The sequence below is a fragment of the Phoenix dactylifera genome, unplaced genomic scaffold (assembly GCF_009389715.1).
Source record: "Phoenix dactylifera cultivar Barhee BC4 unplaced genomic scaffold, palm_55x_up_171113_PBpolish2nd_filt_p 001963F, whole genome shotgun sequence".
Classification (NCBI taxonomy): Eukaryota; Viridiplantae; Streptophyta; class Magnoliopsida; order Arecales; family Arecaceae; genus Phoenix; species Phoenix dactylifera.
In genome coordinates, this window is record NW_024069246.1 from 1 (window position 1) to 18,528 (window position 18,528).

The following is an 18,528-nucleotide window of genomic DNA, read 5'->3' on the forward strand; positions in this document are numbered from 1 at the left end:
GAGTGCCCGGCGGTCGTCCTGCCCGCCACGGCCTGGCCTCCCTCTTCCACTGCTTTCAGTCGGTCCTCGGCCTTCGCCAGAAGCCCCGCCTGTTCCTTGTAGCACTCCTCTAGACGGATCATGTACTGGGCGAGCTAAGAGATAGGAAAAGTGAGGGCGTCAGGCGGAGAACAACAGAGCTAATAAATGGTGAAAAGCGGCCAGAAGAACACTCACCGACATGAGACAGACACAGCTGGCAGCCCCGACGTCAGAGACCCCCAACTCCCGGACCCGCCGACGGTCCTTCTCCAGCAGCACTGTTTCGATGAGGTTTCGGGCGCCATCGGTAGTGAAGGCCGACCCCGATTTCTCCCCGGAGCCGGATGGTGGTTCTGCAGCCTTACCCTTATCCATCGCCTGGGGAAGAGTCCTGCTGATTGTGCTCGGGGCGGGGGTCACTCCAGGAATTGATAGGGCCCCGCTCGGCCGGGGCCTCGGCGCGTCCCTCCTCGGATCATCAGGAGCCGGCTGAGTCGAAGGCCGGACCGGGGACCGATCACGCCCGACCCGTCCGTCTCGAGCGGGCTCGGATGATACCTCCGGAATAGCGGCAGTCTCACCACCGGAGGGCTGATACAGCGTCAGCTGCCGGTCCGTGCCCACGGCGTCTCCCTGATCGGTGGGCCCGGACTCGTCGGTCGGCGTCGGAGGCACCTCCTTGCGGGACTTCTTCGCCGGCGGGGCCCCGCTCGGAGGAGCTCGTTTCCTCCTCCGGACCGCTTCCAGTAGGGACGACCTACCAACAGCCGGTCCCTTGTCCGACCGCATGACGTCGTCAATCTCTGCAACAAGAACGAGATGGTCGAGGGCTGAGAAACCGAAGGAAAGAACGAGACGAAAGAGGAGAAAAGAGTCAAAAAAGAAATGGTGGCGGGCTCACGGTCGGTGGGGACCGAGCTCAGACCGACATTCACCAAGGTATCCTCGGAAATAAGGCGGGCCACCGGGGGGAGCTGGCCCTCGGCAACCAACCCCTTCAAGGCGGCCAAGCCATCGGATTCCTCCCTCGACAGTCTCGATAGGCCGATCGGGGACTTCATCGGCGTCTCCCAGGTCGCCCTGATTTCCAAGAGGGATCTACATCGATGAAGAAGAAACGCTCCTTCCAGCCGTGAATGGAGGAAGGAGCCTCTTTGACGAGGCCGCACCCTCGCCGCGCCGCAAAGCACCACCACCCTTTGTCCTGGGGGTGGCCACTCAGGCTGTAGAACTCCCAAAAAATATTCAGAGTGGCGGGAAATCTCGTGCATGCGGCAGAGAACCTGGAAGACCGTCAGGGCACGCCACGAGTTTCGGCACCAGTTGCGTCGGCGCAACTCTTAAACCCCGGAGTACCTGCACGACTAAGTCCGAAGGGGGAAAGCGGAACCCGGCCTGGAGAATGCCCTCATTGATGGCGATCTTCCCTGGAGGAGGATGGGACATCCTCTCCTCAGGCCCCGGGAGCGTAACGTTGCAGGCCTCGGGAAGGTGGTACCGAGCCACGAGTTTGTCTAAGTCCTCGGCGACCAGCTCCGACTTAATGTGGTCTGCTCTCACTTCGCCCATTCCTAATGGCCAATAAACCTACGGTCAGGACGGGGACAAGAAGGGGGGAAAGACCGGGACGACTGGGGTACACTAGTACAAAAGGAGAAAGTACGAAGAGCCCTAAGTAGAAGAATGGGGTAACTCACCGGAAGAGAAGGAAGAACGGCTCCGAGAGCGTCAAAGGAGAAGCAAGCGAACAGTCCGACGGCAACAACGGCAGCGCAAAGGGGAAACTCGAAAATGTCTGTAAAGAGGAAGACGGACGGGGGAGGGCCCCCGGTTAAATAGGCGGAAAGGCGGGTGATGCCTCGATGACGCCAGAGGACGCCTGGCCGCCGAAGGGTCGCTCGCACCCCAAAGGCAAATCGACACCATTAAGGAAGGATGTCCGTCGAAATCCTCAGACTGCCAGGTCAGCAACAACCGCCATACGCCATAAAGAAGGCGGGGAGCTCGAAGCGCGCGCGCCTCTCCGAGGGATGGCGGCAATCTCGAAGCATCACTCCCTTCACCCGTTCCCCTTCTGGTTCCAGGCTCGAAAGTGGGGGGCTACTGTTACGGAGGAACTAAGCCGCCATGCTCCACGTGACCGGCACGCGCGCCCATGAAGACTACGGCTGTCCTTTGATCCAGCAATCCGACCCCGAGTCGGACATCTTCGGCTCCACAGCCCGACCTCGAGTCGGCTGCCCTTCGATCCAGCAGTCCGGCCCCGAGTCGGACATCTTCGGCTTCGCAGCCCGACCCCGAGTCGGCTGCCCCTTAATCTAGCAATCCGACCCCAAGTCGGATATCCTCAGCACCGCAGCCCGACCCCGGGTCGGCTGCCCCCTGATCCAGCACTCCGACCCCGAGTCGGAGATCTCTTGATAACGACAGGCTGCTTCCCAGAGGCACGCCGAGGCCTCCTGCTCCACTACTCCCTGCAACGGCTGTATCCGATGCTGTTCCACGATCTCCTGTATCAGCCGTACAAAGCGGAACTCCACTACGCCCTGTCATGGCCGTACCCAGCGCTGCTCCACGACGCCCTGTAACGGCCATGTCAGTGGCCACTCCGTCGCGCCCACGATGACAAACCCCCCTCAGAGACCCTCCAGCCAGGTATATATGCGGCTGGGGGAGAAGGGGGGGTAAGCAATATCTTCCAGAGCACTCTCTTGCTTGCGATGATTATCTCTCCTTCTCCTCCAATCTCCTCTGACTTGATCGTCGGAGGGCCCCCACTACCCCAGTGGTGGTGCGAGGCTTGCTCGCAGGTTTCCCGGTGGAAGGTGGAGCGTAACCAACACCAACCAAGACAACTCAGACGGAACCCCGTTCACACCGCTGTGTCAATCGTTCTCGGTTTGGACCACCAGCAACACTATGCATTATAACAAACCCTAATGATAATAGTTTAGTTTTTAAAGAGATTAGACGTGGAAATGTATATGTTGTAGACCTAGAAGATCTTGCAAAACATAACCAATGTTTAGTTGTAAATGAAACTAAAGATAATAATGCTAGTTGGTTATGGCACCGTAAGTTAGGTCATGCAGGCATGGACACAATAACTAAACTAGTTAAAAGAGACTCCGTGATAGGTTTGCCAAAATTAAAATTTGAAAAGAACAAAATATGTGAAGCATGTCAATTTGGCAAACAATCTAGGAACTCTTTTAAATCCATAAAATGTGTCTCTACCTCTAGGCCTCTAGAATTATTACACATGGACCTATTTGGTCCAACTAGAACAACAAGCCTAGGTGGAAATAAATATGGTCTAGTTATAGTAGATGATTACTCTAGGTACACATGGGTCATGTTCCTAGTGCATAAGGATCAAGCATTTTCTATGTTTAAGAAGTTCCATAAGGAAGTAACAAATGCTAGAGAGTCTTCAGTCATAGTCATTAGAAGTGACCATGGTACCGAATTCGAAAATCAGTCATTTAATGAATTTTGTAGTAAGAAGGGGATAACCCATAATTTCTCAGCACCTAGGACACCACAACAAAATAGAGTGGTGGAAAGGAAGAATAGAACACTAGAGGAAATGGCTAGAACTATGTTATATGAAAGTAACCTCCCTAAGTACTTTTGGGGAGAAGCCATTAATACCTCTTGTCACATACTAAATAGAGTTCTATTGAGACCCATTATAAAGAAAACACCTTATGAACTGTGGAAAAACAGAAAACCAAAGGTTAATTATTTTCATGTGTTTGGATGTAGGTGTTTTGTGCATAATAATGGGAAAGATAATCTAGAGAAATTTGACCCTAAATCTGATGAAGGAATATTCTTAGGTTATTCTATAACTAGTAAAGCCTATAGAGTCTTTAATAAAAGAACCTTAGTTATAGAAGAATCTATACATGTTGTTTTTGATGACTCTAGTGACATCTCGTCTAGTAAGAAGGTTAATTTTGATGATGATATGGAAATACTTGAAGAATAGATAGATGAGATGGGATTACAAGATGATAATCAAAAGTTGATTGAAGGAGAATCATCAAGCCAAGAGGCTATTATGGATCATGGGCTAACTAAAGCTTGGAGGTATGCTCATGGGCATCCTAAGGAACTAATTCTAGATGATCCATCTCAACCCGTTAGGACTAGAGCATCCCTTAGGAATTTGAATAACCATCTAGCTTTTGTTTCACACTTTGAGCCCAAACATATAGAAGAAGCCGAAAATGATGTAAATTGGATACATGCAATGCAAGAAGAACTAAACCAATTTACTAGAAACAAAGTGTGGAATCTAGTAGAGAGACCTTCTGAATATCCAATTATTGATACTAAATGGATTTATAAAAATAAACTTGATGAAAATGGAATTGTTATAAGGAATAAGGCTAGACTAGTAGCAAAGGGGTATAATCAAGAAGAAGGTATAGATTTTGATGAAACCTTTGCTCCCGTAGCTAGACTTGAGGCGATTAGACTACTATTAGCATATGCATGCTCTAAGGACTTCAAACTATTTCAAATGGATGTAAAAAGTGCATTTTTAAATGGGTATATTAATGAGGAGGTATATGTAGAACAACCTCCTGGTTTTGAAATCATCAATACCCCAATCATGTATATAAGCTAAATAAAGCACTTTATGGTTTAAAACAAGCACCTAGAGCATGGTATGAGAGGCTTAGCAAATTCCTATTAGAACATGAATTCTCTAGGAGAAATGTAGATACAACACTATTTCTGAAAAAGCAAAATAAGGATATGTTATTAGTACAGATTTATGTTGATGATATCATTTTCGGTGCTACTAACAATCGCCTCTGCGAGGAATTTGCTGATTTGATGCAGAGTGAGTTTGAGATGAGCATGATGGGAGAGCTGAACTACTTTCTCGGGCTTCAAATCAAACAGTCTGAAGGAGGCATCTTCATCAATCAAGCCAAATATATCAAGGAGATGCTCAAGAAGTTTGACATGGAGGGAAATAAGTCAATCAGCACCCCCATGAGCTCATCATGCAAGTTAGACCAAGATGAATCAGGTAAATCTGTAGATCAAAAACTTTATAGAGGTATGATAGGATCTTTACTGTATCTTACTGCAAGTAGACCTGATATTATGTTTAGTGTGTGCATGTGTGCTAGATATCAGGTTAATCCTAAAGAATCACATCTAGTTGCAGTTAAGAGAATTTTTAAATACTTAATAGGAACTAAGAACATAGGGCTATGGTACTCTAAAGAATCTAGCCTAAACTTAATAGGATACACAGATTCAGACTTCGCTGGATGTAAGCTTGATAGAAAAAGTACCAGCGGGTCGTGTCAATTTTTAGGAGAAAACCTTATCTCATGGTTTAGCAAGAAACAAAACTCGGTTGCATTATCCACTGCAGAAGCTGAATATGTTGCAGCCGGGAGTTGTTGTGCTCAAATCTTATGGATTAAATAACAATTAGAAGATTATGGCATTAAACAAGATAAAATTCCCATTAATTATGATAATACAAGTGCCATAAACCTAACTAAAAATCCAATTCAACATTCAAGAACTAAACACATTGAGATAAGACATCACTTCATAAGAGATCATGTATTGAATGGTGATGTGACACTCCAATTTGTTTGTACTGATAATCAATTAGCAGATATTTTTACGAAACCCCTAAGTGAAGAGAGGTTTAGTGTGCTTAGGAGGGGATTAGGAGTGATTGATCCATCCTAGTGGTTCCACTAGATACATTGATTTTGATGATTACAATGTGGTTAAAAATAGAGTTTCTTTCCAATGATCATCAAATCAGATCTTAATTAAGTGATTTTCCGTCATTCGGCACGATTATAGCATGAGTTTTAGGTGCGTGCCAAAGTTAGAGACGACTCGAGTAAGTTTCAGAGCCGGCTCCTAAGGGGGAGTCGACTCGCGCATTTGCGGGAGTCGACTCGCAAAGATGGCAGCAGAGGGGGAGTCGACTCGCATACTGTCGGGAGTCGACTCGAGGTCCACAGGCGCATAAGGAGAGTCGACTCGCGCATATTCTGGAGTCGACTCGAGGTCGAGTCGACTCGCGACTCAGTGGAGTCGACTCGCAGTCGGGATCCGACTTTTTAACCCTAGATTTGTCGTTTCGAAAACACTTTTCTTTCAAGCCGCCACTGTTCAAAAAGCCCTAGAGCCGACTCCTAGGTCGTCCCCGATCGTCTCCAAGCCATTTTCCCGTCGATTCTTCGCCGGACATTGAGTTCTCCTCCCTTCCTAGGTCATTCCCGGTCGGTTCCGAGTCTTTTCCGTCGGTCCTTCACCGTCCTCTAGGTTTTTCCTCTCAGTTTAGGTCAAAATGCCGCGTAAGACCGTAGTTAGGAAGAGATCCCGACCCGAGGCCGGTCCCGAGCGGCGCTCCAAGGCGCGGCACGATCCCGCGAGGCAACCACCTCCGGCTCGTTCCCCGCCTAGGGCGGTTCCCGCGAGGCCATTGGCCGGGAAGGTCGTCTCCACCGGGAGGTATGTCGATTTCGACTTCCTCTCCCGGGAAGGGTTCACCATAGGTGATAGACTTAGGGCCCAGGGCCTAGAGTACTTCCTTACACTGGACCTCCCCACTTACCCGGGCCTTATTAGAGAGTTCTATGGTACCGTCCATCGGGGAGATGGAGGTATCGAGGGCACAGTAGCCGGTGTCCCTTTGCGTGTCACGGAGGATCTTATTGCCCACATCCTCCACCTTCCATTAGCAGGGGTGGCTCCCGCACACCCTGAGGATAGGGTTGAGGCCCTTACGGCCGTTCTAGGACATCCACCCCAGTCACCTCTAGACGAGGTATCCGCGAGCTCACTACCGATTGAGGTGCGGATCCTCTTGAGTATTTTGTCGAGGTCCATCTTCCCTAAGACAGGGAGATTTGATTTTGTAAATGAGAGAGACCTAGCTCTTATGTTCTATATCCTTCAGGACACCCCAATCAACTTCCCCAAACTCATCTATAGGTATATGTGTGAGCCCCTAGATAGACCTAGGCTCACCCTCCCATACGGCATGATTTTTACTCTTCTCTTTAGGGAGTACGAGATTCCCATTCCTGAGAGGGAACCCTCTCGTGCATTGCGATGGACAGATCGCTTGTGTACGGGGACCATGCACAGGATGGGGTTTCGGAAGAGAGAGGGAGTATGGGTTAGGAAGTCTACCCTCACCGCTCAGACCACCAGACCTTCACCCAGTCCTGAGCCCGATTCAGACTACCCAGACCTTCCAGACCATCCAGACCTTCCATCCACTCCTCCTGCTCCTACCACCTCCGCCGGACCTTCCTCCTCGGCACCACCCTCTATGGCGGTCCGGATTGATCCTGAGCAGCTCCGGGAGCTGCGACAGGAGATAGTCAGAGAGGTGAGGGATGAGCTGCTTCGGGAGCTCCGAGGTGCGGTGCCTACTCCCACTCCTGCACCCGTATCTTCTCAGTTGGTCCCTTCCTTGACAGCCGTGACTGACATGACGGCTCATGTACGGGAAAGAGATCTACAATGTCCGGAGTTTGGTCCAGGCCCAGTTCCACAGCATGAGTGAGGTCACGAGCACCACTCGACAGATGCGAGAGGACATAGGTCGTGACATGCACACCACCACCGAGGGGGCCGAGCGCTTGTCGAATGTACTCATCGACAAGCTGGACGCACTTCAGACGTCGGTGACTGGGCTTCAGATGTCAATGACTGAGCTCTCCACTACACATAGCAGAGTCACTACGTCTATTATCACGCAGCTTGGCCATGTTACAGATGCAGTCACCCTCCTCATGGAGCAGAGCCGATTGAGAGGAGGAGCCACATCCACGAGAGGAGGACCCACATTCTCGAGAGGAGGTGCCTCATCCTCGAGGAGGCCATAGATGTTTTTGTGTTTTGTCTTGTTTTACTTTACTTATTGTATTCTCACATGTATTCACATTCATATCAATACAATGAGTAGACATTTTATCTTCAATTATGTGCCATTTGATGATTGGTTGTGCCATTGATTGTGTGTGATTACCTCCTTTTTGATATGATGACAAAAAGGGGGAGAAATAAAATATGTAAAAAAAAAGAGGGAGAAATATGTATAAAGTATGTAAAAGGGGCGAAATATGTAAAAGAAATCAATGGAAATCAATAAAAACATAAAACTCTTAAAAACACACAAATTTGTTCTAAGTGGATTCGGTACCTCGAGGCTCATTATCTCTCTTTTGGGGCTCCTAATGGAGTAATCTCCAGAATCTATTCAAGGGATATTCGGAGATTAGCTGAATCCTACACAAGAACAAATTGACAGATTTTCCCTCTAAATACAAAAAATTCAGTTCAAAAACTTCAAAGCATTAAAAGGAAATTCAGAGAATCAAAACATAGTTGAATGCATATGTTGAGGGGGAGAATCTGAATTTTAATCAAACTAAATCATTAATGACATATAAGCCAAACAATTGATTGCATAATATGAAGGCTTATATAATTCCAAATGAAAGGGGGAGCTTTAACTCCGAAATTTATTGTTTCACTCCTTTCAAGCTTGGATAAATTGAATTACCAGACATTTGAATTCATTTATGGATTTTATTTCATTATTTATTGAGCAATTCATTTTACATATACTCAAAGTTTTGTCATCATCAAAAAGGGGGAGATTGTGGAGTGATTGATTAAAACCCCATTTGATTTTGATGAGCTCAAAGCATTTGAGTATATCTTTTGATTACTAATGAATTCAATTGAGTGTTTCAGTGAAAATCCTGTCTAAGTGTCCCAAGACTTGGTTCATAATTTTTGGATAAGTTAAGGAGTCTGTTTGAACCAATGTCTGAGGCTCGAGTCGACTCCCGAGTATCACGAGTCGACTCCAAGCATATCAAGTTCACTGGCACGAGCTCGAGTCGACTCCAGATAAGTACGAGTCGACTCCGACTGAGAACAGACAGAAAGACAGAAAGCTTCAACTCAAAACCTGTCAGTGAGTCGACTCCCGAAGTGCGCGAGTCGACTCCGATGTTCACCGAGTCGACTCCAAGGAAGTAAAAGTCGACTCCAAGCAGTCACAGGCAGAAAAGTCAGAGAGCAGTTTTCGGGTCTGAGATTCGAGTCGACTCCCGTGGAATGCGAGTCGACTCCGATGGTTGGCAAGTCGACTACAAAGAAAGTGAGAGTTGACTCTCAGCGGAACACAAAGAAAAAGTCAGAGAGCATTTTTGGGACTCTGAGATTCGAGTCGACTCCCGCAGTACGCGAGTCGACTCCGAGACTCCGCGATCATCAACAGACAGAAGATCAAGTTACTGCCTCTGAGATTCGAGTCGACTCCCAGACATCTCGAGTCGACTCCAAGACAGCTTCACATCAAAAGGCAGAAGACCAAGTTTCGGAAACTGAGAGCCGAGTCGACTCCGAGGAAATTCGAGTCGACTCCAAGACTGGTCGAGCCAAAAGACAGAGGATCGGGAGTTCGGGCTCTGAGATTCGAGTCGACTCCCAGGACAGTCGAGTCGACTCGAGTGGACAAAATTCAAAATTGGATTCACGGACTTCAGTGGATGAGCCGACTCCAAAATTGCCAAGTCAGCTCCAGAAGTTGGCGAGTCGACTCCAGGTCAAGACGAGTCGACTCCCAGTCGTGAAGGCAACTTTAATTCAAATTTGGAACAGTTGCCGAGTCGACTCCGGAAAAGCTTGAGTCGACTCCCGCTACAGCCGAGTCGACTCCTGATCGCGCGAGTCGACTCCAACCCACCAATGGTCATATTGTCAGGCTGCGCAGAGTGTTCAGAACGGGCAGAAAAAGCACTCTAACGGCTAGTTTCCGTGGGGGTTGGCTTAAATAGCCACAGAGGACTGTAGCAAGGGAGAGAACAACTATTCCACTCCAACTAATCAAGCATTCAAGCTCTGCAACGTGCTCTTCAACGAAAAAGAGGAAGATCTGCATTTACTGCTTCCAACTACATCTTCCCAGCAATTAAAGCCTCCTTCTCCTGCATTCAAGTCGACTACTCTTTCAAGAGGAGACCAGAAGTTTAAGAAGCCATTCCTCATCTCCAATCTAAAAGCGTTTGAGGCTTCTTAACTTCATTTATTGTTCATATTGTTTTCATCTGCTTTTTGAGAAGCTCATTTTCTGTTTTCTTTCTACAACTTGTATTTACTTGGTTCAATCGGGAATTGAATCAAGGGAATTGAGGTTGGTTGGTGAGCCGAGTTAAAACCAATGTGTGTAAGGGTTTGATTGTGATCCCGGAAAAACAATCGGGGCGGTTCTAGTCGGTGAGCCTGGGAAAACCGACCGAGTTCGTTGTGAGCTCGTAAAACAACAAGTTTGGTTGTGAGCTTGGAAAACAACCGGCTGTAATCCAAGGGGGTTATAGTGAATTCCCAAGTGAGACTTGGGGAGTGGACGTAGGAGCAAGGGTTAGCTCCGAACCACTATAAAACCTTGTGTTTGTGTTGGATTGTCTCTCTTCTTCTTCCCCTCACATCACTCACAGCACTTAGCATTAATTAAATAACTTGCAATAGTTTTTAATTAGTCAACCACATCGTTTTAATTATTCAAATTATTTTAAAACCCAATTCACCCCCCCCCTCTTGGGTTGTCTATCTGGGCAACATCCGGCAAATTCCTCGGCTTCATCATTACACAACGAGAAATTGAGGCCAATCCAGAGAAGATCCGAGCCCTCCAAGGGATGACGCCTCCCAGGACGGTCAAGGAGGTACAGCGGCTCACGGGCCGAGTGGCAGCCCTCGGGAGATTTATCTCCCGCTCGGCCGAGCGCTGCCTTCCATTCTTTGCAGCCCTCAAGAAGCCGAAGAACTTTTTGTGGTCGGACGAGTGCCAGCAATCTTTTGAAGAGCTCAAGCACCTGCTGGCTTCCCCTCCCCTGCTCACGAAGCCTCAACAGGGTGAGCTCCTCTACTTGTATCTAGCTGCCTCCCCTGTAGCAGTAAGCTCGGTCCTGGTCCGAGAGGAGGGAAAACTTCAGAAACCAGTGTATTACACCAGCCGGGTCTTAAGGGACGCTGAGACCCGATACTCCAAGCTTGAGAAGACCGCCTATGCTTTGGTCATCTCGGCTCGGAGGCTCCGACCCTACTTCCAAGCTCATACAGTGGCTGTGCTGACTGACCAGCCGGTCAAGCAGATCCTGCAGAGATCAGATCGTGCGGGTCGGATCACTAAATGGGCCATTGAGCTCGGAGAATTCGACATCGAGTACCGGCCCAGACCGGCGATCAAAGCACAAGCACTCGCAGACTTTATAGTCGAGTGCACCATACCGGATGAGGTCGAGCCTGAACCCGAGCCACCGCTGGAGCAGACCCCGAGTTTGACATGGACTCTACATGTCGATGGCTCTTCAAACTTGGGGGGTAGCGGAGCAGAATTTATTCTCACCAGCCCGGAGGGGGTGGTAGCCGAGCAGGCCCTGCGCCTCGAGTTTCCTGCTTCCAATAACATGGCGGAGTATGAAGCGCTCGTCGCCGGGCTTAAGCTAGCCAAAGAGCTAGGAGTGAAGGACTTGAAGGCCTTCAGTGATTCTCAGCTCATCGTCAACCAAATTGTGGGCGACTTCGAAGCCAGAGACCCGACCATGCAGAAGTATCTCCAGAAGGTACGGGATCTCGCCTCGACCTTGGACTCTTTCCACATTCAACATATTGCCAGGTCGGAGAATCTCAGGGCCGACCAGCTATCAAAGCTGGCGTCCTCTCGCATGAGCGAGCTTCCCAAAGAGGCAGTACTGGAATATCTCCAAAAGCCCAGCACAGACGAGCCCGAGCAGACCCTCTGCACCGAGCTCGAGCCAAGCTGGATGGATGAACTCATCAGCTATCTGCAAGACGAAACCCTCCCCGCTGATGAACGAGAGGCTCGCCGAATCAAGCGCCTCGCCACCCGGTACATACTATACGAGGAAAAGCTCTATCGGAGATCCTTCACCTCTCCCCTCCTCAGATGCCTTCGCCCAACGGAAGCTAATTATGCCCTGCGCGAAGTCCACGAAGGGATTTGTGGAAACCATCTGGGAGGGCGAGCATTGGCCCATAAAATTCTGCGCCAAGGATATTATTGGCCGACACTCCAGAAGGATGCTATGGATTTCGTCCAAAGATGCGACCGGTGCCAAAGGAACGCCAATGTTCAGCGCCGGCCCTCGGCTCCTTTGACTTCTATCAGCTCCTCTTGGCCCTTTGCCCAGTGGGGAATTGACATTTTAGGGCCATTTCCACTGGCCACCGGGCAAAGAAAGTTCCTGGTCGTCTCCATCGACTACTTCACGAAGTGGGTAGAAGCCGAGCCCCTCGCCCGGATCACCGAGCAGAAGATGTGGAATTTCATCTGGAAGTCCATCATTTGCAGATTCGGGCTTCCCCGCATCCTTATCTCTGACAACGGTCGCCAGTTCGACAACATCCATTTCAGAGAGTTCTGCTCCGAGCTTGGCATTGACCATCGCTTCACCTCGGTCGCGCACCCTCAAACGAACGGAGAAACCGAGGTAACAAATCGTACTATTTTGCAGGGTCTCAAAACCAGGCTCGACAAATCCAAAGGACAATGGGTCGAAGACCTATACAATGTCCTGTGGGCTTACCGGACTACGTTCCGCGTCCCCACCGGCGAGACTTCCTTCAACCTAACATATGGGACGGAGGCCGTCATTCCACTAGAGATTGGGCTCCCCTCTCCAAGAGTCGAGCACCACGATGCCAGCTCCAACTCTTCGCAGCTCAGAGGCAACCTCGACCTGATCGAGGAAACAAGGGAGGTCGCCCGAGTGCGTATGGCGAGGTACCAGCAAAAGACAGCTCAGTACTACAACGCCAGGGTCAAAGTCAAATCTTTCAGACCAGGGGACCTTGTCCTAAGAAGAGTTGAAACCTCCCGACCAACTGAGCGAGGGAAGCTGGCCCCGAATTGGGAAGGACCATACCGAGTCACGCGTATTCGCCGGCCCGGAACTTATCAATTGGAGTCTCTAGATGGGACTCCCATTCCGCGGAGCTGGAGCTCTGAAAATCTCCACGTGTACCACCAGTAGAACCCTAAGGGGTTCCCCATTATTCAACCATTGAATTTCATTCTATGAATTTCATTTCACAATAAACTAATGGTTTGCGAACTTATTTCGAGCTCACCAATTTTCCTGATTATCTCATGGCATCAGGTTTATTCTTCTTCCCTGACCACGGTTGGGATGCCCCGATGCCTCGGGATGATGGAGTACCTGCGTAGACTCCCTGAAGATGTCCGTGAGTTCGTGGTGCGCTCTCCATCAACCAACGAGCTCGGCTCGTTCTCCTACCCTGGCCACGGTCAGGATGCCCCGAGACGTCGGGATGCCCCGGTTACCGGGAAGCTCGAGACGTCGACTATGAGTAGCGGTCCTCTCTGACCGGACGAGCTCGGCTCGTGCTCCATCGACTATTGAGTAGCGGCCCTCTCTGACCGGACGAGCTCGGCTCGTGCTCCATCGACTATGAGTAGCGGTCCTCTCTGACCGGACGAGCTCGGCTCGTGCTCCATCGACTATTGAGTAGCGGTCCTCTCTGACCGGACGAGCTTGGCTCGTGCTCCATCGACTATTGAGTAGCGGTCCTCTCTGACCGGACGAGCTCGGCTCGTGCTCCTACCCCGACCTCGGCCGGGATGCCTCGAGACGTCGAGATGCCCCGGTTTATCGGGATGCCCCGATGCGTTGGGATGCGGTCTTCATTGACCAAGACGAGCTCGGCTCGCTGTCCGTCGGCTCCAGCCGACGAGCTCGGCTCGTTCTCCATCGCCGGATTTCTCTGCCTGTGTCCTCGAAGAACGGACCCCGAGCAGAGGAGCGTCTTTAGTTGCCTCGGCGCAAGGACGCATATGGTACCAGGTACCCGTTTATTTAATGTCTTTACATTATTCTATTCTTGAACTTTTCTCTGCCGATGTCCTCGAAGAACGGACCCCGAGCAGAGGAGCGTCTTTAGTCGCCTCGGCGCAAGGACGCATACGGTACCAGGTACCCGTTTATTTAATGTCTTTACATTATTCTATTCTTGAACTTTTCTCTGCTGATGTCCTCGAAGAACGGATCCCAAGCAGAGGAGCGTCTTTAGTCGCCTCGGCGCAAGGACGCATACGGTACCAGGTACCCGTTTATTTAATGTCTTACATTATTCTATTCTTGAACTTTTCTCTGCCGATGTCCTCAAAGAACGGACCCCGAGCAGAGGAGCGCCTTTTGTCGCCTCGGCACAGGGACGCTCACGGTACAAGGTACCCATTTATTTAATGTTTTTACATTATCTATTCTGCTTTTGGATTTCTCTGCCGACGTCCCCAAAGAACGGAGTTCGAGCAGAGAAGCGTCTTCAGTCGCCTCGGCGCAAGGACGCACACGGTACAAAGTACCCATTTACTTAACGTTAATGTCTCTATATCTATTCTATTCTTGGATTTCTCTGCCGACATCCTCAAAGAACGGAGTCCGAGCAGAGAAGCGTCTTTAGTCGCCTCGGCGCCAGGACGCACACGGTACAAGGTACCCATTTGCTTAATGTTTCTACATTAATGTCTATATTGTCTATTCTATTTTTGGATTTCTCTGCCGACGTCCCCAAAGAACGGAGTCCGAGTAGAGAAGCGTCTTCAGTCGCCTAGGCGCAAGGACGCACACGATATAAGGTACCCATTTATTTAATGTTTCTACATTATCTATTCTGTTCTTGGATTTTTCTCTGCCGATGTCCTCAAAGAACGGACACCGAGCAGAGGAGCGTCTTCAATCGCCTCGGCGAAGGAGTGCTCATGACACCAGCACATTATTATACTAAGTCCGGTGAATTCCCGTCACGAGCTGACGAGCATTCGACCCATTCGTTGGAAACGAATCTGGTCCGCCCCGGCAACGCGAGGATCGAAGTTCACTAACTTCGCAAAAATTTTAAGTCCTAGAGACCGCCTTAGGGCTCGGTCGAATTCTGGACTGAGCTCGGGAAGACTCTCCGAGCCCAAATCCTTGGTATAAGCACAAGCGTTGCTATACCACTGGTTGAAGGACCGAGCAATGGAGCTCGGCAAGCCAAACTTAAACTCAAACCCTGTGGCGGGTAAAGCTCAGGCCCTAGAGCCCATATCCTCGGAACCTAAAACAGATCCGAGCAGAGAAACTTGGACTACGATAGACGAGTTTCCAGAAAAAAAAAATGTATATTCATTTCAAAAAGGCCCGTAGGCTAAGTACAAAATTCGGGTTCGGCCCTTACAAGTACGGGAGGCCATCCCGACTTTACAAAACAAAACAAAATTACACTCTAAGGCCCGAGCCCGACCACTTCGGCTTCGGCAGTGTCGGGAGCGGCGGGCTCAGCAGTCGGGACCTCCTCGGCCTCGGCAGCGATGGGAGTAGCCTCGGGGGCGGCTTCGGTCGCCTCAGCCTCCGGAGCATCCGCCTCCGCATCCGGCCTTTCGACCCCTGCTCTCGGTTGGAGCAAGTTCACGTCAAAATCCGGGAAGAGCCGCCGCAATTGATTGCGGAAATCCCGGAAGCCCTGGATCAGCCCATTCACGCCCTCCTCTTCCAGGAGGTCGCGGAACTCCTCCGACTCGCGAAAGAGCGCCACCGCGCTCTGAGCTTGCTCCCGAGCCTCGAGCTCCCGAGCCTCGTGGTAGGTGGCCTTCTTCTCGAGGGTTTTTATTTCCCGCTCGAGCTCCGAATGTCGGAGGCGGGCATTCCCCACCTCCTGCTCGCGGGAGGCCAGCGCCTGCTCGACTTCGGCCAATCGAGCCTCAGCAGCGTGCAGCTCGGACCTCGCCAACGCATGCGCGCCCTTTTCCTCATCGAGCTCGGCGGTAAGGGCTCGAATTCTTCCCTCGGATGCTCCGACCTTTTCTTGGAGCACCTGTCGTTCGGCCTCAGAGGCCTGGTACTTCGCTTCGGAGGCCTGGTACTTCGCCTCGGCGGCCGTGTACCTCATCTGGGCCTCGTCATACCCGCGCTGGCACCTCCGGGCCTTCTCCCGGTATTCTTGTACTAGGTGCATCAGCATCTCCGTCTCGTGCAAATGCTGTAAAAGAGACGAAAAGAAAAACATAAGGCGCCACTAGTAGAAAATCTATACAGATTACACAGGTGGAGAATTTTACTTACCCGGACGGCGTTGCAGCGGGTAAAGTCCATGAAAGCATTATAGCTCATGGACTGCATCATGGCCCGGTCGGCTGGGAGCAGCGCGACCCGGAATATCTCAAGCGCTACTCGAGGGTTTTCGAGGGCTGAATCACCCTCGAACACCGACCAGGTGGGTGCAAGGGGCACCCGTTCCACCGAGCCCGATGGGCCCGGGAGGCCAGCATCGGCTGGCCTAGGCGGAGCCGACCCCGAGGCTCCCTGACTGCTCCCCGGCTCGGAGCTAGGGGGCTGGGGTCGCACAAGCGGCCGATCTGACCGCCGCACAACTATGGCGGGGCGTGCAAGCACGGGACCCGCAGAACTCCTCCCCTGGTCGGCAACTGAAGCGTCCTGCCGACCAGGAATCTGCGTCAAGGGCGCCGGGCATGGGGGCGCCATCGAGGCTCCTCTGGAGCCCGAGCCCCCGGAATCCGCGCCCTCCCTCCGACCAGCTTCGGGGCGCGCGGGCTGAGAAGGACCCGCCTCGGAGTGAGCGGGGCGAGAAGGACCCGTCTCGGAGTGAGCGGGGCGAGAAGGACCCGCCTCGGCCACTGCTGCCGCCGGAGGCGCCGGGGTCGCCGGGGTCGCCGAGGCCTTCTGCTTCTTCCTCGGCTCGGTGGGCTCGCCCGAGAGCTCGGCTGCCCTCTTTTGGAAGCGGGCGTAGAGGACTTCGCTTTTCGTCACCATCTTTGCGATATCTGCAAAGGCAAAAAGGATTAGAACATTAGAACAGTAAGGAAATAAATACACCTTGAAATTACTCTTACCATGGGGACGCGCCGAGCTCAAGCCCACGTTTACCAAAGCGTCCTCACATATGAGGCCGTTCAGTAAGATGCCGTCCCCGAAGCTGCGGATGGCGTCGAGGATCCCCTGCTCACGTGGAGAAAGTCTGGGGGGTTTGTTGATGGACTTGAGCTGAGCCGGTCCCCACCGTGGGTCAAACCCCCAGGACTGTGTAGAACCAAGAAAGAAGAATTTCTCCTTCCAGCCATCAATGGACGAGGGGGCACCATGAAAGAGTGGCCGACCCGCCCGAAGGGCGATGTAAAGCCACTCCCCGTCTCCCGGATTCGACTTAAAGATAAAAAGTCGCCGGAAAACGTTGACAGAGGTCGGAATCCCCTGCAGTAAACACAGTGACAGGAAGCCCATCACTGTCCTCCAGGCATTCGGAGTGAGTTGCGCCGAAACCAACCGGCATACCGTCAGCAACTCATTCACGAAGCCGTGAAGAGGAAATCGGAGGCCGGCCCAGAGCGATTCCAGGTGCACTCCAATCCGGCCTACCGGAGGATCGGTTATCCGATCCCTTCGCCTGGCGGGCTCCAAACGGAACCCCTGAAGAGGGAAAAACCACTCTTCGGTCATTTCGACCTCCAGGATGCTCATGGTGGACTCGACCTCACTAGGAAGAGAACCCATTGCAAAAAAGAAAAAGAAATCAAAAAAGAAGGACGACCTGGGGAAAACGCCGGAGAATAGAACTTCGGACTGAGAGAGGCTGAGAGGAAGAAAGCTAGAAGCAGAAGGCAATAGAAAGAGGACAGAGGGCCAGGGGAGAGTTTAAATAGACCTCCCCAACGGCCCGGATCAGCGAGAAAAACGCTGTATCCTGTTTAGATGGCGACGCGTGTCGGTCCAAAAGACAGAACGACGCATTTAATTAGGGCTAGCGCTTCGGACGCCGAAGCGCCCCATCGGATCGTGCGGCCCCATCATGAGCCCACGACGCGAGGACGCTTCGCAAAAAGTGTCCCAATAATGAGACTTTTCGAAAAAGAAGAGACGCCGCCTATTAAAGGCACCTCAAAGCGCTCGATAATTCAAAATACGCAATAAATTAGGATTTTCAGAATCCGTAATGACTCAACTGAAGCTACTTCCCACGCTCCAGCTGTTAGCCAACTGGAACTCGGAAGTCGGGGGTAGTGTTGGGGGAAAAACCCCAAGTCATACCACCACGGAGGCGCTCGGCCGAAAAGCGCCGACCAGAAAGGTGCTCGGCCAAAGAGTGCCGACCAGAGAGCACCAACCAGAGGGGTGCTCGGCTAGAGAGCGCCAATCCGAAAAGATGCTCGGCCCAAGAGTGCCGACCGGAGCGCCAAGAGGTGCTCGGACCAACCAACACGTCCCAAGTAGGGATGCTCGGCTAGAAAGAGCCGACCAGAAGAACGCCGACCAGAGAAGCGCTCGAACTAGGAAGCGCCGACCAGAGACAGCGCCAAATAGAGGCGCTCGGCTAGAAGGTGCTCGCCCAAAGGGCGTCGACCAGAAGTACTAGAAGCAACCCCGCCACAGGGCGCCCCTCTGGGCG